Below are 22,219 nucleotides of genomic sequence, written 5' to 3'. Positions count from 1 at the left end.
GGATTACTTGTTGTGTTCCCTCCCTCTGGGGCATCTGGCATTGGCCACTGTTGGCTGACAGGATACTGGGCTAGATGTACCTTTGGTCTGACCCAATATGTTCTTAAGCAGTTAAATTGAAATAATGTCAAGACTGAGGACTTCTTACTCTGACTCCTGGTAACCCTCATTTCACAAGGAGTAACGGAAGTCGAAGGGAGAGTGTTTTCCCTTCAACTTCCTATGGTGTGGACATCACCAAAAATCGAGTTAAGCTACTTAGACTTCAGCTACACAGTTAACGTAGCTGAAGTTGCATATCTTAGTTCAACCTGGCTCCATAGTGTACACATTCCCTAAGATAATTTTTATTTTTATGGAATGTTTGTTTGCACACAAACTGGTGAAAATTAGCATAAATGTTTGAAATATTTCCTTATAAGATATCAGCAAAAAAGACAGCAATGATTCTCATTCTGCTTGCATGGAAGCCAGTTCTACTTTTGCCATTAACATCATGGGAAAAGAATCAGACCTAGCATAGGTAAATGCATGGAAATATGTAATAAAGTACAACAGTATAAATCTGAGAAACACGAGTATATCTCTGCAAAGTTATGTAAGCAAGCTTGTTCTTGAGGTTTTTTTTCTTTGCTTTTTTAAAGAAATCAGGTTAAAAAGGTATGAAAAACAAGCAACATGCATGAACTTAGATCGAAAGTTCTTTAGGACAAGGAGTGGTTTTTTTGTTCCTTCTGGCTTTGTCTACACTGCCAGTTTTGCCAGCAGTGAGTATGCAAATGAGGCAAGGGTTAGCGTATTGCCACACCTCATTTGCATAATTTATGCACACCTTCTTTGCAAGAAAAAAAGTAGCGTGGACTTTTTTTTGCGCAAAAACCCTGTTTTCTGCATGATCCTTATGCCTCTCCCGGGTCCCTACTACTTTTTTTTTCTGCAAAAATGGTGCACATAAGTCAGGCAAATGAGACGTGGCAATATGCTAATCCAGGCCTCATTTTCCTACTCACTGCCAGCAAATCTGGCAGTATAGACGTAGCCTCTTTGTATACAGCCTAATTAAAGTGATTCTGCTACATGGATGGGGCGAAGTAGTAGTAACAAAGTATGGCTATGTCTACATTGCGCTGTCTTGCACAAGGACATATGCAAATGAGGTACCATTTTTGCGTAAGGGGCTTTTGCCCAAGAAAGAGCAGTCTACACTGTTCCTTCTTGCGCAAAAGCCTCTTGCACAAAAATGGCAGCTCATTAAGTATGCAAATGAGGCAAAGCGATATTCATTGCCATGCCTCATTTGCATATGTTCTTGCACAAGACACTGCAATGTAGACATAGCCCATGTGTTTTTCCCACTGGATTATTAACATCCCAAGCAAGTGGTGGCGGTTGAGATCTGGAATTGGTGTGATCACAATGATATATAAAGAAATGCACAGTGCCAGGATTACAGGAACATATCCCCTTTCCCTCCCTGACTTCAGTTAGGGTTTGTCCTCTACTTCATGTAGTAGGTCAAAAGATGCCGAAAGTCTCTGCAAGGATTGTGCAAATGTTTAAAATACTGTTGCCGTCTATTACTTCCTGATGGAAGAAGATCCAGCCATGAGTAAGAAATTGGCTTAACAGCTCTGGCTGCCAGTGAGTGGGGAGATACTGGGTAAGAGCGGAGGCAACTTGAGTCTGACTAGCCACAAAGGTACAAGATGCCATGCACCAATATGCTGATAACAGCCACCTTACATCTTTTTCAGCAGACATCAGTGAGACCACCCAGTTTTTTGGTACCTGGAAAGGGTATGTGTGACGGACCCGGCAAGGTCCACACTAGCCTCGGGGGAGGAGTTACCCCCCCGTGCCGGGAAACGGCCGCCGTGGCCGGCAACAGCAGGGCTGGCTCTGTCCAGCTGGAGCTAAGGCGCAGGGAAGCGAGGACGAGCCCGCACCGGGGGAGGCAGGGGCTGGCCCGAGCTGCAGGGAAGCGTCCCGCCAGGGCGCCATGACCCGACCAGGAGGGGCGGAGCCCCGGACGCACGCCAGGGAGAGCCCAGAGAGAGAGAGAGACGCGGTGGGGGGGGGGGCTAACCTCCCTGACATCACTCCCTGGGCGCTTTAAAAGTGGCAGCCGGACGCCGAGGCAAGGGGGAGCGAGGAAGCGGCCACCCTGGCTTCCAGGGGTACCAAGCTTCCTGCCCTCCAGGCAACAAAGAAGGACAGCTCCAGCAGCTTGCGGACCACAGTGGGACGGACTCGGTGGCACCGGCGGGGTGAGCAAACCAGCGGTCGTCCTGCCGAGGGAGGCCGGCAGGCGGGGAGTGGAAGGAGTCCAGGGCGGGGCCTTTCTGGCACCCGTGGGCAGACGAGTTTAGGGCGGCGGTCCCATCTGCCGTGGAGAGAGGCTTGCAGGTGCCAAACTCCACTTAGGGCCTCGGGCTGGGACCCAGAGGAGAGGGTGGGCCCGGGTCCCCCACTCTCCACAACCCAAAAGCACTCCCAAGCAACTGAAACCCAGCGCGACGAGGGCCGGGTGAGGACAGGGGTCGCACCCACTCCCTCGGACGCTGAAAAACCTGTCCAAAGGACGGGATGGGGCGCAAAGACCCCACGGCTCGTTGTTGAGCCCAAAAGGGCCCCCCCGGTCCAGCGGAGGGGGGGGTGACACAGTGGAGGGTCTTCTGAGCCCCCCCCCCGGCCGACGAGAACAGGGGGGTGATCGCACCCATCGATCCCACCAACCATAGACCCCGAACAGGGATTTCCCCAATCAAACTCAAAGTGGTGGGTCTGCAGGGCCCCGCCCCCCCCTCCCCGGCCCTGCGGGGGCGTGGGGTGAGGGACTCGCACCCGTAAACCCGCTACAGTATGTATGTTGATGGTTTTGATCAATGAGTTCCAATTTTGTTATAAAATTCTAATATTGGAAATATTTGAAGTCGATGCAGCCATTCTGATTTTACATCAGTATATATGAGAACAGACATTTGACCTTTAGACTAACATTTATTCATTTCTTTCTTTGGGTCAATGGTCTCACAATTACCTGTTGGCAACTTCTTAGGTTAGGTTATTGATATTGGTGATATTCTGTAAATTTTTTTGGCTTCTCTTATCAGTGAGTCAGGTTTGTTTGCTATGATAGTCTAATAAAATTAGCAAATATTTTGTGATTGCAGTCTTCCATTAAATGATTTCTCTAGTTAGTAAAAGGCACAAATGTCTTATATCTTTCATGGTTACAGATAAAATTATTTATTTAGAAGGAAAATAAATAATGTTCTGATGGTTCTATACGTATTTTAAGGGTTTTCAAAAATGTATGTCAGAAATTATAGTAGTAATTATGTTTAATTACAATTAGGAAAAGGCAAGTCTTACAGTCTCTACTAAACTATCAGATTTTACAGTCCTGGATACGATGAAGAAACTACAGTTTCTCTTTATATAAGGTTACAAGCAGCTTACTTTTTTTAGTCCAATTTTTATTCCCTCTAACTTTACATTAGGCAACAGAGCAGAACCTGGCAGCAGTCAACTCACGTGAAAATCATATCTTAATTGTAGGGGGTTCCATAACAATGTCATTTTTTATCTCTGATACTAATTTAAAAGATGATGGGACAATGCACAGTCTGAGTAGTACAGCATGAAATATGGACTCAAGACTGAGGAGTCTGAACAATGCAAGTGTTGAACGATAGTTGTGGTGCTGCCAGTAATAAAGCCATGCTTGCTTCACAGCTAAGCAGAAAGCAATGGCTGCTAATGATCCTTCCCAGATAATGTGTGTCTGACAGACAGTATAATATGCCAGAATTTCTGCTCCCTTCCTTCCAATTCTTGATTCAACAATTATCTAGTGAATTTCTTCAGGTTTAATAGGAATGTCACATCATTGCTTCAACTATCTGAGTAAATCTGCAGGATTGTTTTGTTATCCCGGTCCTGTTAATTGGGCATGATTAATAACCACACTTACCAATGTACTAACTTTGACATTAATTTGATGCACTCTTGGACAGACATCTACTTTTGGTGTGGCATTTTAGTTTTATTGTGTATGGGTATGTCTACACTACCCCGCTAGTTCGAACTAGCGGGGTAATGTAGGCATACCGCACTTGCAAATGAAGCCTGGGATTTGAATTTCCCGGGCTTCATTTGCATAAGCGGGGCGCCGCCATTTTTAAAACCCCGCTAGTTCGATCCCCGTGCAGCGCGGCTACACGGGGCACGAACTAGGTAGTTCGAACTAGGAAGCCTAGTTCGAACTACCTAGTTCGTGCCCCGTGTAACCGCGCTGCACGGGGTTCGAACTAGCGGGGTTTTAAAAATGGCGGCGCCCGCAAATGAAGCCCGGGAAATTCAAATCCCGGGCTTCATTTGCAAGTGCGGTATGCCTACATTACCCTCTTCGAACTAGGAGGGTAGTGTAGACATACCCTTTATGATTTAGCTATTGAATGTTTCCATTAATTCAATAGGACTTATATGGGAAAGTAAGTAATAGGACTTTTATATAAGTGTTAGCTACAATAAGAGAGGATTCCAGTATATTAAAATTATCATATGCCCAGCATTGTGATATGTACTTTTTGAAACATTTTACATTTACAAATTATATGAATGTTTCAAAATCTGTATATAGTTTAGACATGACAACTGGAGAAGTCTTGAACGTAAAGTAGAATAGAACAAAGCAGGTTTCTGAGTAAATCTGAGTAAAGCTTAAGGTGCGTAACACAAAATGCGTAGCTGAAGTCAATTTATCTTAAGCCGAGCCATGGCATCATCCACACAGCAGGAGGCCAATGGGAACACACGCTCCGGTCAGCTTCCCTTACTCCTTGCAGAAGGAACAGTACCAGATACTGGTAGGAGCTGCCTTCAGCATTTGATTTATGGGGGTCTATATTAGACTCCTAAATTGAATGCTATGATATCAGCCTCTGGAGTATCATTTTTTGTATCTTAAAAAGCTAAAATATTTACCCATTTGCTTAGTTCAGACAGAAAACTTATATAGCCAAATTCAATACTGGAATAACGATTGAAATCAATGGAGCTTTAAACCAAATCAGGGTTGTTCCATACTGTGCTTTAGTATATTTATTACAAGTAACATAAAATATATTGCAATTCAGAAACCACGCAACAAAGAGAAATTTTACTATGTTTTTGGACTTGTGGAATAAGTATTGCTTCACAGTTGGAAAAAAGGCAAGGGCAGTTAGATCTGGAAATATTCCTACAAAGGAATTATTTATAAGAGCAACTGAATAACTGAAAAAAATTGGCAACAGAAACAAAATTAGGTATTTGATAACTTCTAGAGATTCTACCCCCAGAGGCATACAAAGTCACTAATATTTCACAGTTTCTTACGCAGTTACTGAACTTTTTGATGGCCTAGGCAACTACTTTTCCTGTCTTCATGGTAAACCTAGTGTTGGTTGAGCATATGTCCCTGCCTTGCTTCTGCTTCATGCTTTGCAGAATAGCTGCTCAGATAAAAGTATGTCTGGATAGTGGAAATAGTCTTATGAGCTGTACAATTTTAAAAAGATAGGTAATAGACATAAAAATTGACTCTTAAATCAGCTATTTGATAAGCTTGAAATAAGATTCAGAAGGATGCAAGGAAGGACACAGTCACTGGAAGAATATAATTTTGTGCTTAAAACCGATCGCAGTTATAATTCAGGATAATGTTCCATTTCATTTCAAAGCTGGGTCATTAGAACATACTCTGAAGCATAAAAATATATACCTATTAAGCCATCCCGCTGGTTTGGAAAGAGACTCTAAACAGAAAGTTAAGTGAAGATACCAACTCAATGATACAAATAGCTACCACACTATACAGAAAATTATCCTGACTCCTGGTACCACTTGCCTACATCTTTTGCAAATTCTTACTCAGATGAATACAGTACAGGCAGTCCCCGGGTTACGTACAAGATAGGGACTGTAGGTTTGTTCTTAAGTTGAATCTGTATGTAAGTTGGAACTGGCGTCCAGATTCAGCCGCTGCTGAAACTGACAAACGGCTGACTACAGGAAGCCCGAGGCAGAGTTGCTCTGCCCCGGGCTTCCTGGAATCAGCCGTTGATCAGTTTCAACAGGCTGAATCTGGCCGCCAGTTCCAACTTACATACAGATTCAACTTAAGAACCCCAGGCGTCCCCAAGTCAGCTGCTGCTGAAACTGATCAACTCTGCCTCGGGCTTCCTGTAGTCAGCGCTGGTCAGTTTCAGCAGCGGCTGACTTGGGGACGCCTGGGGAAGAGCAGCTGGGGTGCTGCTGGGTTGGTCCAGTAGCGCCCAGAGCGGCGCTGTGGGACTAACCGGCAGCGCTCCAGCTGCTCTACCACAGGCGTCCGGAGAAAAGCCTGGTCTTCTGGGGGTGGGGGGGGCACACTAGCTGCGCCCCCCCCCCCCAAGCAGACCAGGGAGACGCGGGCAGCGGACCAAGACGCACCGGGGTCCTGCCGCCCGGATCCTTCGCGTCTCCCTGGTCTGCTGGGGGGGGCTCCCCCCAGCAGACCAGGGAGACACGGAGCAAAGCCGCGGACCACACGAGCAGCGGGACACCCCAGACGCGACGCAGCTGTCACACTGCTGGCATCCTCCGAGGCTTTGCTGGCATCCTCCCCCAGCAGACCAGGGAGACGCTGAGCAAAGCCACGGAGCACGCGGGCGGCGGGACAGCCCAGACGCGCCGCGGCTGTCCCGCTGCCGGCATCCTCCGAGGCTTTGCTCCCAGTCTCCCTGGCGCAGGCTTCTCCCCCCTCCCCCCCGCAGTAGACCAGGGAGACGCGGAGCAGCTTTTCTCGCACCGGAGGATGCGGGCGGCAGGACCGCAGCGCATCTGGGCGTCCCGCCGCTCCCGTCCTCCGGGGCGAGAAAAACCCCATTTGTAACTGCGGATCCGACATAAGTCGGATCCGCATAACTCGGGGACTGCCTATAGTCCTAATTACTACTAACCCCATTTAATTACACTATGTATATAGGTAAAGCATTCTCACATGAAGAGGTGCTTGCAAGATAAAGGTCCCTTGCTAGCAGTCTCAGCTAGCAAGCTAGCTAGCAAGCTAATAAATAAGGCTATGTCTACACAGTAGCGTTATTTTAGAATAACTCATGTTAGTCCGAAATAACAAAGAGCGTGCCTACATAACAAGCTATTATTTAGAAATAACAGTGAGATGTAGAACTTCTTGCCCTGACTCCTGTAACCCTCATTTTACAAGGAGTAAGAATACTCAAAGGAAGAGTATTCTATGTAGACAGCGCCAAAAGCCGAATTAAGTTATTTCGACTTCAGCTACACAATTGACATGGCTCAAGTTGTGTAAGCCTAATTTGACTTTAGTCCTTCTGTGTAAATGTTCCCTACATGAACAGGAAAGCAGAATTATCCATTTACTCCTATTAAGGCGTCAGCTATGAATGAGGCATGCACAATCACCAGCGTAGGGAATTATATTATTGTGAGTAGTACATGGGACACCTAGGAGTATGAGTCTAGGACCATTTATCTAGGACCTTTCACTTCCCCAAAATGTACTTGAAAATTAACATAAGACAATATAACTAAACAACAAAAAAGGACTTGCAGTTTGGCAGTGAGTTATTTGCATGAGGTAGATGGGGTCAGAAAGTCAGAAGCTAATTAGACACAGTTCTATCAGTATTATATTTCTTAGCCACACTGTACAAACTGGTTTTAGAAAAGCAGAAAAATAAAATGCTCTTTCCCAATACTGTTACTTTCACTGTTTTGGTCTTTTCAGTACTTGATTTTGCAATCTTAATGCTGCATAAACAGTCATACTTCTTTGCTTCTTTTTTGGAAAAGGTAGGCAGTGTTTGGGAGTAAAATTTAATTTCTCTGGTTTTAAGAAGGTGGGGGATGGAAAATGTGGAGCTACTTGCTTACAAGTTCTAAGGGTTTGTCAATGGTGCTTGTAAGATCCTTGTTGCACAGCAAGACAAATTTCAGTTCGGAGCTCGATCTAATCAAAACTGTCTGCAGTCTAAAGATTGAAAGGACAGCACTCATTGGATTAGGGTAGTAGAGAGCTTATTGGATTAGGGTATCCATGTCAGAAACTCTGCTCGGTAATTACCTTCTGAAGTTTCCAGGTCACATAGGAGCTCTTTAGTCTGCCACTTGAAAGAACAAAATATTGAACACTTCATTGAGCATGGTGCCTGGAGTCCAAATGTGAATGGAAAAGGTATATTTAAGAGATGTGTAAAACCTGGGCCAGGTTCAGTGAAGGGTCACATGCTCCTTTTATAGGAGGTCTGTGTTTACTGCAAACTTGGTCCCAGTTATAATACGGGATAAAAATTCAAAACCCTTTGGCATCACATGATTTCAATCCAACACCAGGAAAGCTTGGCAGCTTCAGCAGAGTTTTATTTTTCACCTTATGTTCAAAACAACACATGGGAAACAAACAAAAATATCTGCATATGCTTCATGAAAACTGAAACCAGAGAATTTCACACCATTCTAGAATATTCAGGCTGTATTTACATAATTCCCAGATATTTTCTGAATAACTCCAACTGACTTTTGAGATATGTCATAGGAAGGTACCAAAGCATTATCTGACCCAAATAATTTCTCTGGCCTTAAATCAGCCTGCTGGAATGACTGCATTTCAAGGCAGAGGTTCATTATGCAGCAATAGTTTAAAAATGTCAGACAAGGTGAGGGGAGGGTAGATTGTTCTCTCCCTTAACCAATTCGACACCACGATCGAAAGGTTTCCAGCACTGCACATCAATGAATGGGGCGGTGTGGGGGAGGGAGGGAAGAAGAGAAAGAGTCTGTCAATGCAAAAGGGTTGACAGGCAAGAAAAAGGAAGAAGAGTAAAGAAAAAAGAAAGTTGACCAGTGTTGATCATTGACACACAATGCAAATTCAAAGGCACATCTTCTACAAGAGGCTTCTCATGGATACTTCAAATAGTCAGCATCAAACAAAGTCAGCAAAGCTTAGAGATAAAAGTGAATACTCATGTGCAGACCAACCAACAGAAGTGGCAGAACTGTAGAAAGATGTGCCCAAAACAAATGTGACAATTGTGACTGAAAGCACCCTCCACCATTCTGAACCTACATTATATTGTAATAATCTTTGTACAAAATATACTTTGTGGCTGTTATTTGAAAACTAATAACCAACTGTCAATATTATAATGGTGAAATGTATCCTCCTGAATGATACCATCCCATGTTCAAAACCATACAGCCCTGATTAGGCAAAAGTTATTACTTTTGGGATAAACCTGTTTAAACAAGGTCCTCAAGACAGTAGGGGGTGGAGATGGCAGGCAACAGCATAATTTTTATTGACAGAATACCGGACCTGGTAAAACCTACTTTTACCAAGAACACCACCTTTGGTCTGACCCAACATGACCATTTTTATGTTCTTAGATTAGCAACCAGTAACGGGAGAAAAAAAGAGCACGGATCCTCCTTCACCGGATTTCATATTGCCTGCCTTGTTCTTTGGATAAACTGTACTTAGAAGAGTGACCTTCAAAGGAATGCAAGTCAAAGATTCCCTGCATTATTTAAAACGGGGGCAGAAATCTGCAAGTTCTCTCTTTTTCACCCATGAAGACAAGGACACTTTGGGACTCTGGAAGAAATCCTGACTGAAAAAAGTGTCAGTCACCATCTTGCTGGAAGACTATGGGTGTGTCTAGACTACTGCGTTTTTTCGAAAAAACTTCACCTGCATCACCAGACTGCAGTTGCATTCTTTCAAAATTAAATCGTAAGAACACGGCAGTTTTTTCAAAATTGGTAAACCTACTTTTACAAGGAAGAATACCTTTTTTTGAAAGATCTCTTTTGAAAAAAGGCATTCTTCGAAAAAAGGCTTACCAGTCCAGATTGCCTGGGTGCTCTCTTTTGAAAAAGCGGATCGCTTTTTCAAAACCCTTTTGGCTGTTTAGACGATCTCTTTCAAAAGAGGCTTGTGATCTAGACATACCCTATGAGTGAGTTTATGAATTCAGGCATATAACAAGCATTTAGATAATGACATATTCAAAGACTCATTATTCCTATGTGTGGTACTGTGTTCAGGCCTTTGTCCTACTTCCAATTACAAGATGTCACATCCACACCTTACCTAAGATAGCTACAGATGCTGCACCAAACCACTCCTGTGGCACTTGATCCATTCTCAAAACCTTTTGGGTTGAAAAGAAAAGTCCCTCAACCAGGAAAAGTGAAGAGTGACAGAGCCTGGAGGACCCAGGCCTGTATAGTTCTTATTATAGGTGCTTTTCTATTTACCATTTCACATGTTGCAATAGAGGAATGTGCATCATTTAAGGGGTAGTTTCTATAAGCTTTGATCCCAAGCAGACACATTTTTAATAACAGCTGCTGTTATTAATCAATCTTCATTCACCTGATAAATCTCAGGGAGTTTGAGATTAGGGTTGTTCCAGAAATGGGTTTCCACATTTTACAAAAAATATTCAAGTTTAAAAAAAAATACTAATTTAGGGATAAATAAAAAGATGGAAATTTTTCATGGACCAGCATATGAAAATGTCATTTTAGGTCAATCAAAATATTTCATTTCAATAATTTTAAAGTGTTCTGTTTAGATTTTGACCATTTTATTTAAAAAAATAGTATCATTGGTTCACTTTTTGAAACCAAAAGTTAATTGAACTAGGAAACCAGAACTTTTAGTTTAAAATAAGCTTGAAACGGGATATTTCAATAATTTCAAAGCAGTTCACCAAAAAAATTCCCAATCAACTCTGATCAATGGTATGGTCTTTTTGGAGAGTCACAGTCTAAATCAAGTTGTTCAGATGACATCATATATAGTTAAGGCTGCAAGTCTTTTAGAGAGGTCACAGAAGTCATGGATTCCGTGATTTTTCGGGACTTCCATAATTTCTGCAGTGGCCGGTGTGGCTGGCTCTGAGCATCACCTGGGGCAGCTGCACTGGCTGCTCCTGGGGAAGTCTCATGCCACCCAAACCTCTTTTCCCCAGCTTCCACAAGAGTCCCAGGCCTCACACCAGGGATTCCAAGTGTCCAGTTTTGAACTGGAACATCCAGTTCAAAAGGGATCCTGGCAGTTTCAGTCAGCACTGCAAACTGTTAAAGTCTGTTAAAAGTCTGGTTGGCAGTTCTGGCAAGTTTCCCTCCTGCCTCCACTGGCTCCCGGAAGTAGTAACATGTCCCTACAGCTCCAAGGTGGTACCCATGAGGCTCTGCACATTGTCCCTATCCCATGCACCTGCTCTGCAGCACCCATTGGCCAGGAATCAAAGCCAATGGGAGCTGTGGAGATAGTGTGCACACAGCAAAGCTACCTAGCCACCTCTGTGCCTAGGAGCTGAGAGAAATGCTACCACTTCAGTAGCGTCTGCCAAGGTAACTGCCACCCAAAACTTGTGCCCCAGGCACCTCTTGCACCCAAACCACTTGCCCCAGCCTTGAGCCCGCTTCCATACCCAAACTCACAGAGCCCAGACATCTGCCCTGAGCCCCCCTCCCTCACTCTGAACACCTCATTTCTGGCCCCAACCTACAACCTGCATCCCCAGCCTGGAGTCTTTACCTCCTCCCACAACCCAACCCCCTGCATTAGCACAGGGGCCACTCCCAGACTCCAAATCCCTCAGCCCTCAACCCCTCCTGTACTCCCTGCTACACCCCAACCACCTGCCCTAGCCTGGTAAAAATGAAGGAGGGTGGGAGGGTAGAGAAAAGCAGGTGACAGAGGAACGGGGAGATGAGGCTTCATAAAAGGGGTGGAACAAGGACACTGTGTCAGTGAAGGCACTGGGGCAAGGATTCTCTGTTTTGTGTGATTAGAAAGTTGGTAAGCCTACCACATATGCCACTGCCCAGCACCCCCTCTCCAGAACCAGCGCGGTCCCAGGCCACAGCCCCACACCTCCTTCCCCACACCCATGGGGATCTTGAGTCATGTGCCACTCACCACCCTCCCTCCTCAGCACCCCTGGCAGCCCTGGATCACCCTCTGTCCCCGAACACCCACAGCACCTCTTGGCTACACCTGTCCTACAGCACCCAAGATTAAGTCGGGGCTATATAGTACAAGTCATGGACAGGTTGCTGGACATGGATTTTTGTTTACTGCCTGTGATCAGTCCATGAATTATTAGAAATACCTGTGAGTAAACATGTAGGTTTAGGGCATGTCTTTACTCGCCATGTCAAAGATCAACCTTCTGGCATTCAATTGCGTGGGTCTAATATAGACCTATAAAATCAAACTCTGAGGGCAGCTCTGGCCAGCGCCTGTACTCCTTGCAGTCACAATGAGTAAGGAAAGCCAAAGGGAGCATTTGCTCCCGTTGGCCTCCCACTGTGGGGATGGCCCAAAACTCAGCTTCAGATAAGCCAACTGCAGCTACGAATTTTATGAGCTGGAATTCCATACCTTAAGCTGACCTTCCAGATCTAGTGTCGACCTGGACTCAGATATAGTTTTAAATTCCAAGGGACTAATTCCTTATTGTTTAAGTAAAAATAAAAAAATAAAGTAGAAAATATTTAAAGATACAGTTGTAACATTTTCCAGGTCTGTTTTTTTTAAAGCTGATATTCCTTACTGTTATATAACCAGCCTACTTTGTACGGCTACATCACCACAGTTAGCCTGCTGCTCAACTGAAACAGACATAAGGGAACCAAATCTCTATAAATATAGGAAGCCTCTATCGCTTCTGCAAAGAAAACTCTGATCCATTAAAAAGGCTTTTTCAGATGACTTTCAACAGGCCTTGGGGGCTGCTAAGTCTGGCAAAAATGAACATGTCAGGTTTCATTGAAAATCACTGGCTGGCTAAAATGGGATTTTGAAAGATGTGCCACCTGCTTTATTAATAGCATCTGAAGATTTTTTTTATAGACCTAAAATACTGCATTTCACACATCATTTTAAATTTGAACATTGCTTGTTTTTAAACCTGGGTTATTTTCCTAAGGATTTTGTCCCCCTCTCTGGTACAATGGGCCTTATAATTATATACTTTTACAGCAAAGATTTTCCCCCTCCTTCTCCTTTGGCTTCAGGGAATGTCTACCAGACAATAAAGCTATCCTTACAATAAGAAGAAATCACAGCCATGAAATATAAGCAGTATTACTGATAGAAATGCCTAAAGATAATTCACAAATCTCACAGGAGTCAAAAAGACAGGTACATTAACCTATTTACAGACCATTTTAAACGCAAAAAGTGCACAATCCATTGTAGAGGGAATTGACATACTATGAACTAAAAGGTCATTGTTTTACAGTACGGCACAACTGATAACCAATAGGATCTCATTACTACAGCTCACTGGAGATGAGGAGAAATGACAGGACTCAATCAATCATACCAGGTCTTCAGTATATATACTGCACTGTCCACTTTTCATCCCAAGGAACTTTGCAAATTGTTATTCTAATCTCGCAAGTTTTACACCTTGTCTGAGAGCCTAGCATATTACTAAAGGCTCTGCTGACTTCGTTAAATTTACAACAGGACATTATCATGTGATAGAACACTAGTCATATGAGAACTTGTTTGGTAGACCATGCTCCACTTGGGCCTTTTTCAGGTGAAGATGGTTCACATAAGTGAGTTCTTGTCAGCTCATGACATTTATAAAGCTTTTGCTCTACTCTTACTTAAAATGTAGCAACTCCTAAAATATGATTATTTCCAAGGCTGTATCCTGACTAGAGGGATAATGGACTCGCACAATGCAACGTTAGGCCTGATTTTCTTAATCTTTTCTCCCCTTTCAGGATCTAAATCATCATGCTGACAGATCACCTTATAAAAGCCAGTCTCTCTAAGAAGAAAAACAAAAAGGCTGATCCTGTGAATATAAAACCTTTCATTTATCACTGAATGGAAATGAATGCTCAGGAGAAAATCCAACTGACAGCAAAGGAGAGGCAGATATTCTTTATCCACCGAAGAAGCACAGCAATGGCAGGCCCATGAATGTGCCTCACTGAGATGGAAGAGATTTATTCCTAGAAATAACAAACTGTAAAGTCATCATCTCCTCTGGACCTTCTGTGTCTTGACTTACCTGCATCTATCCTTCAGAATGGGAGCGGATAGGTATTTTTGTGCATGGACCTAGCATGTGGTTTTTCTATCCATTTAATGTTAGCAAAAGGTGCGTCTACACAGAAAAAAATTAAAATAAAAAAGCCACAGCAGTGAGTCTCAGAGTCCAGGTCAAGTGATTTGGTCTCATGTTGCAAGGCTAAAAATAGTAAGGTTGACACTGAGGATCAAACTGAAACCCAGGCTCAGTGGCCCTTCCTCCTCACCATGGTTTCAGAATCAAGGCCCCAATCCAAGCCCATACTACTTCTGTTATCTCCCCAGCATGAGCCCTGTAAGTCTAAGGGTACATCTACACTGAAGCGTTTTTCTGGAATAACAGCCGTTATTCTGGAAAAAAGATACTAGCGTCCACACTGCAATTGCGTTATTTCAACAAAAAGTCAGAATAATGGAGGACTTTTTCCAACAGCAGTAAACCTCATTCTATGAGGAATAAGGGTTTTTCTGACAAAGCTTTTTCGGAAAAAGGCGTGTGGATGTGGAAGAGGGAGTTCTGTCGAAAGAAGAGGCCTCCAGGAAATAACACAAGTGCCCTGCTGGCCACTCCATCCATGCTTATCACAACTCTATAGTTCCTGTCTCCCAGCATCTCTTAAAGTTGCTGTCACTGGGGACAGGTCTTGTGGCAGGAAGCAGGAACTGGGAGCTGCAACACACATTGGGGGTGGGGCAGTACAGCACTTCCCCAACCCTCGTGGTGGACTCAGGGCTGGAAACGCCCATAATCACCCGCCCGGGGATCCTAGCCCAGAAGAAGGAGGAGAAGGATCTGGAGGAGGAGGAAGAGACAGCAAGCACGTTGACCATGTTCACATTGGAGCTGGTACCCAACTGGACCTGGATGTCTCCCAGGCATCCTTAGAGGCTGGGGAGGGATCATCAGGTGAGTGCTCTTAGTTTTTCGCACACACAGGGTGGGGGTGGCAGGTGCTGAGGGGATGCGGTGCAATCATTGCTCGGCCTGGCCCTCGCACTACAGTCTGTGCACATGGATGCATGTGCAGTGCCAGTCTGAACCATGCAGCCCCTGGAGGCAGCCCCGGAGCACCCCTGGACTCCTGCTCACAGGCTCTGGGGAGGCCAGACACACTTCTGACCCCCGGGGGGGGGGATGTCCTCCCACCACCAGCCACTGCTGGAAGGAGGCTGGGGATGAGGGTACATGCATGCCCACACAAAGAATCCAGAGTGATGCACATGGCACATGGGCATGCCTGCACGGGCGAGGCACCACCTACTCTAGGAAACAGCATTGCAAGATGCAGGTGTGTGTGTGGGCTGATGGAAGCCCAGGCATCTCGAGGCCCCTCTCTCACCCATGGGATCCAAGTGTGGCCAGACACTTCGCCTGCCTGCTTGTCCACAGAACGGGGTGGGGGGGGTGGGGAAAGAGGGAAGTATGGTCCCATGGGAACTTCTGGGCCCCTGTGAGGCAGGGCCCACTGTCCAGGCCACACATGGCCTTGCTCCTGGGACATCACTGTCCTCTGCCGCAAAGACTGTTGCTCTCAGCTCACTGATGAGGGCAAGGCCTAAAGGACAGTGTCTCAAGGGGATGACTGATCACATCTCTTTATTCCTCCCAGCTGGACCAGCATTTTTGTGTGTGGACACTCTTTCGAAATAAGCTTTTCCGGAAGATCTCTTCAGGAAAAGCTTATTCCAAAAGAAGCTTGTAGTGTAGACATACCCTAAGTCAGTTGACCCTGGCTCGGAGATGCACTGGTGTTGGCTTTTCTTCCTGCATAGACATACCCTGAGGCTGCCAACAAATATACTTGTTAATATAAGCAGAAAAGTATTTTTCTGGTGTCAACATTGATTAAAAATTGGACTGGGACAGATTTAAAAAGATGTTTTGCCAGAATTTTTTCCAGTCTGAATTTGCTGAGTTGTCAAAATAAAAAGTTAGCTTTTGTCAAAGTTCCTCCAAAATTCAGGCAGGATTCCAATAGAAACCTAGCTGGTTTCCTGCCAGCTTATCTGCGCAGCTCCTTAATAGTCCACCTGCCAAATTTCCTCACAGCTGGTCATCCCAAGGGCTTCAGGGTCCATGACAGTCCAGCAGGGAGACTGCTCTGTAGTCAGGGACTTCAAGGCTTTCAGGGTGAATGGCTCCATTTCCTTCATGGAGATCTTTGACATTATGGGGGTTTGTGCTAAATCAGAACATAATAAAAGTCTGAAATCCCCTGAAATGGAAACATGTCTTCTTATAGCTCTAGACTGATGCCATAGAAAATTTAATATCCACACAACTTTTCTTTTCTGTCCTGTATTGGATTGGAAGTGAGAGAGGTGAAAGAGTTTAAGGCCTTTTACCAATCCTCTGAACCATCCAGCCCCTTCAAAATTATTTGTCTCTAAAATATTTTTTGTATCTTATCTATAAAGTACTGTTTGAACCTGACTCTTCCATAGCTCATCATTCTACTAACAGTGCTACTATATAGTAAAATAATGATGCTATTCGTATTTCCTACTACCTCATTTACTCTTAGGTCTTCTCTCACACATAATATGTGACCCACATCTCCTTCCATTTGTTGGATCATACCTTTTCTTCTCAGAATTTTACTTATAGCCATAAAAGAGCCAGACACCAACTTTGCTTGTTAGTGAATGCTTTCTGTTTAGTTTTCTCTAAGGAAATATTATGTTCATAAAAATATTTCCCCTAACATTTCTCCTGTTTTGGTGACAGAGGACATTTCTAGTAGGAGAACATATTTTCCCTCCCTCAGTTGTGCAGTTTCCTTGATACTGACAGGATGAAAATAATCTTATCTGGACTTCAAACGCTAGTTGTACTATTATTGCTATTTATTACTGGTTCACAGTAGCTTGTAAGACTATATAAAAAGTGCCAGATATTTTAGAGAGAGTTAATAATCTGACACAGTTGAGTCACAGCTGTATAACACAATATAATGGAGTGAAGTTGGAAGATAAGTCTATTCATCATTGTAATTGAAGAGAAGCAACATGGATTTAGAAAAAAAAAGTATCTTGGATATGCAGGGAATATGATAAGAAAATATGAAATAAAATGCTAAAATTGCATTTACGTGAAGCAAGAATGCAATTCAATGTTTGCATTTGATGCATCATCCTCAAATCAAGGACTCACTATGCACGTGTATAACATTTTAACTGATGATACATTCAGTAGAGCTCTTTCTTCTCTTTCTCCAATATATCTCCTGATAAAAATCTGACCTTAGGCCAGTTTGTAGTGGTAAGAGGTAAGACTGATGATAGCAAATAATACAATGTGTTTGGCTCTCAGAAAGCTTTGATAAAGCTAGGAGAGGACAAAACCCTTTCATCTAAAAGGATAAAACATTGTCTACAGGACCAGTCAAAGTGTTGGAAAGCAGAAACTATTCATAAATAAATCTACATTCAAGAAAAAGGCCAGCTAATAGGGTATGTCTACACTAGCCACCCTAGTTCAAACTGGGTAGTAGTCATTCGAACTTGCAAATGAAGTCATTCGAACTTGCAAATGAAGCCCGGGATTAAAATATCCTGGGCTTTATTTGCATGTTCCCGAGCGCCGCCATTTTTAAACGCCCGGTTGTTCGAACTCCCTGCCCGCGGCTACACGCGGCATGGGCTAGGTAGTTCGAACTAAAGCCCCTAATTCTGACTACCGTTACTCTTCCTGCAAAGGGATCTTCTGGAAAAGGTCTTATTTTCTGCAAGATCCCGTCTAGACTGGCGCTTTTCTCTGGCAAAACCCCGAGCTGGAAAAAAGCGGCAGCCATGTTCATGCAAATGCCGTGGGGTATATTTAAATCCCCCGCGGCATTTGCAATTCCAAAGTGTCTCATTAGCATCCCTTTTCCAGAAAAGGGTGCCAATGTAGACACAGTCATAGAGTATAGAATAGACTCAATCCATTGACCAGTGGGACAGATCTTTTCTCTCTCATCTTGGCTACGTCTAGACTGGCATGATTTTCCGCAAATGCTTTTAAACGGAAAAGTTTTCCATTAAAAGCATTTTCGGAACAGAGCGTCTAGATTGGCACGGATGCTTTTCCGCAAAAACATTTTTTGCGGAAAAGCATCCATGCCAATCTAGACACGCTTTTCTGCAAAAAAGCCCCGATCGTCATTTTCGCGATCGGGGCTTTTTTGCGGAAAACAAATCTGGGCTGTCTACACTGGCCCTTTTGTGCAAAAGTTTTGCGCAAAAGGACTTTTGCCCGAACGGGAACAGCATAGTATTTCCACAAGAACACTGACAATCTTACATGAGATCGTCAGTGCTTTTGCGGAAATTCAAGCGGCCAGTGTAGACAGCTGGCAAGTTTTTCCGGAAAAGTGGCTGATTTTCCGGAAAAACTGGCCAATCTAGACACAGCCCTTGCGTATATACGTGTTTCTAGACTGTAATTTCTGGGGTCCCAGCTAATTAACTGTGGGGAGAACACTTAGCACATTGTAGGTGCTACTATAATCCAAATAAAGCTACATCTACATTAGGAATTTGGGATGGTTCCCATGGATATACCCATTCGACCTCTCATTTGAATTAGCACACTAAAAAGTATAGTGCTGCTGCAGTGGAATTGCTGGCACATGCTAGCAATCACCAATTCATACCCATGTGTTTCTTGCAAGATAATACTTAAGATGGCTAGCACAGTGTTGCTGTTGCTGCTGTCCATGGAGCACAGCTACACAATTGTTAGCATGTTAGCCCACACTAAAACCAAATGGATATATCTGCACAAGCTGGAAATCACACACTCAGCTCATAATGTAGCCACAGCCAATGAAGTGCTAATACAATACAACACAAATTACATTATTTCATTCTCAACAGGAGTAAGTTTCAGAGTTCCGCTTTTTCAGACCCCTAGGGAAGAACAAGAGAAAAGAACCACTAATCAAAACTGCTGATAGTACACAACACAGGGCAAATGAACACAGAGGTAACAGTAAAGGCATTTATCAAAGATTTGGCTCTACTCTGCAATTAAACTAATATGCAGCATTCGTGTATACATAGTAAATATAAAATGAATGGAATTGAATTAAAGCTAGGAGAATTTCAGAGACCTAGCAGCAATGGTAGTGTTAAAAAAGATTAAGACAATCTTTTCTAGCATGAGCTATTTGAATTAGCTCTCTACCTCCAAAATAGACCACTTTCTGAATTCTACCATTCAAAGACCCAGAAACAGTTTCTTCCTATATTTAATAGTTGAATAAACTTAGTTCTACTCATTGAAGTGGTGGGTAGCTGTCAACCCATACTATAACAAACTATAATTGTACAATAGTGGTAGAGATGTAGCCGTGTTAGTCTGGGGTAGCTGAAGTAAAATGCAGGACATTGTCCTGCATTATAATTGTACAGAAGCTTCGGGGGTAGCCGAGTTAGTCTGTACAGGATAAACGTAAAACTCTGGTCATCTGAAGAAGTGGGCTGTGCCCACGAAAGCTCATGATACCATCTACATGTTTTGTTAGTCTATAAAGTGCTACCAGACCATTTTTTGTTTTTTTAAGTTTATAATTGCACAGTAATGATAACAATTGTACAGATTCCTCCAACAAACTTGAGACAATATGCACAATCATTTTAAGAAAATGCAAGTCAGGAAGCCGTGTAAGAAAGATTACTACCAATCCATCTAAAATGATTACTTATGATGTTGGGAGTGGCAGAGATACAGTCTCCATTTTGATCATACCCCTTCTATTTCTATCAGATATTGATAGAAAGACAACCATAACTCCAGCTCTAATATTATTTCATTGTTTCAATTACTTAAAAATAAGTAATACCTGGTGCATATAGGATATTCTCAATTGAGACTAGCTGGGAAACTAATTGAGATCATGAATCAAATAATTTGTCTATAACTAAAGGCTTTTATTTGAGAAAAAAGAAGTTTTTTAAAAAAAATCAAATTTCACAAGCCAGTGTAAAGATGATAATACAGGAGTAATGTGCAGATCTTTATACAAGTGAAAATCGAAGCTGTATTATTTTGTGTAATTTCATCCTGTGAAACACACTCAAGGAGAGCTTCAAATTGAGAACTACAATAACCTAGCCTTGAAATAACAAAGATTGTATATTCTTTAAACAAAACGCATACTTATATAGAAGCAAAGAAAGATGTATCAAAGTAGACATTAGGGGAGTCATTTTTGTCAGATCAAAATGAGTGTATCAGAAGTGTAATTTCCTGCAGTATTTCTTTCATCCATGCAAATCATTCAGATATTTGTATATTTCCTATGTGATAATAGAGTTGCTCTTATGTATGTACACATCTTGAATGCTTTCTCCTGTGGGGTTTCCAGCATGTTATTGCTTTCACTGCCCCATCACAAACTTTCAATATCAAGATGGTCTATTCTTCCACCGAAACACATAAATGCTCCAAATAATAAAGCAACTTATGGGCTACACATATTGCATCATCTGCACAAAACACTTCTCAATCAGGAGTAGGTGTATCCCTGTGAGTAGAGCGAGGTATTCCAGGAGGTATATTAACTCATCTAAATATTTGCCTACTTTTACAACAGTACATAAAGAGTGCTAGTACAGTCTGTACAAACCAAAATGTCATAATGACATGAGAAAGTTTTAAAACATTTCAGAAATACTGCACTGTGGCACTTGTGTAGTTTTATGTCTGATTTTGTAAGCAAGCATTTTAAGTGAGGTGAAATGTGCAGGCACAGAAGACAAATCCAACTCCTGAAAGAGATATAGTTGTCTGGAAAAAGTTGAGAACCTCTGCACTAGATACCGATCCATTCTGACACTGACTCTGAGGAATTCCCCAGCAGTATTAACCACCAATGCATAAGAAAGAAGAATGCAACATGACTGTGGCATACAGAATGGGCCAGATCCTAGCCGCGGGTATATTAGTGTAACTCTACTGAAGTCAGTGCAGCTACACCAAGTTATACCAGCTGAGGACCTGGCTGCTTGTGGTTAACTCTAAAGTGATGGTGTAGAATAACAATTGATGCTTCTAAAACACAGTGTATGTGACTCTTTCACAGTTAAAAAAATCAGGACAAACAGACATGCATGTTTTATAATGTACTAGCACATTATCTGGCATTGCTCAGGTCCTTAAGGAGGGGCTTGAGTGAGGGCGTTTGTGCGTAGGGGGATGCAGGAGTCAGGGTTGTGGGGTGAGGAGTGGCTCTGGGCAGAAGACTGGTGGGGGGGGGGGGCATGGGCAGGCAAGGGAACCAACCCTCTCCCCCAAGATTCATACCAGAGTTAATTGCACTCACTTCCTGACAGGGGCAGGAAGGGGAAGAGCAAAGTGCACAGCTTGTCTGCCCCCTACATTCCCCAGGTAGAGAGTTGAATGCAGCAAATTGCACTTTCCCCTCACTACCTGACAAAGGGGAATAGCCAGCAATGTCCTTGTATTAATCTGGTGGGGAGAAGCTTTAGCCCCCACAAACACCCTTCTTAAAGAGTGTCTGGAGGTGGGAGGCTCAGGGCTGGGGCAGCCCCAGATAGAGGGAGCCCTACAACACCCCTTTCACCTGCCTGATGACTGTCTCTTTTCTGTATGGTTTTCAGCAATCCCATTCCAGGCACATCCCATTTTCCTGCCACAACTAAACCCTTACCTTGCTTTAAGCTATAAGAGGAAGCTATATATAGAATTTGTTGGTTGTAGCTCTTATTTTAAAAGAAACAAATAGTCTAGTCGCACTTTAAAGACTAACAAAACATGTAGATGGTATCATGAGCTTTCATGGGCAAAACCCACTTTTTCAGATGACCGGAGTTCAGGAGGCGTTCTAGAACAAACAGACAGACAAAGTCTCTCAAATATATAGCAGATGTTCCCCATGAAAAATAGACATTTATCTTTTTTTTAATTGAAAAATTCCATTTAAAGATATAGTTTGGTTTTAGAGTGAGGGTTTGGCAATTTTCTTATTTTATCCATGCTCCTAAAAATTATTCATTTGACTTCAATAATTCTTGCATTACAGGTACATAATGGGAGAAAGTTTTAGGTAACTTGTTATGCGTTGGTGAAAC

This window comes from Pelodiscus sinensis, chromosome 2 (genome assembly GCF_052426305.1).
Source record: "Pelodiscus sinensis isolate ZL-2025 chromosome 2, ASM5242630v1, whole genome shotgun sequence".
Lineage (NCBI taxonomy): Eukaryota > Metazoa > Chordata > Testudines > Trionychidae > Pelodiscus > Pelodiscus sinensis.
The sequence above is the reverse complement of the archived record's forward strand: the minus strand, read 5'-3'. Positions refer to the sequence as shown.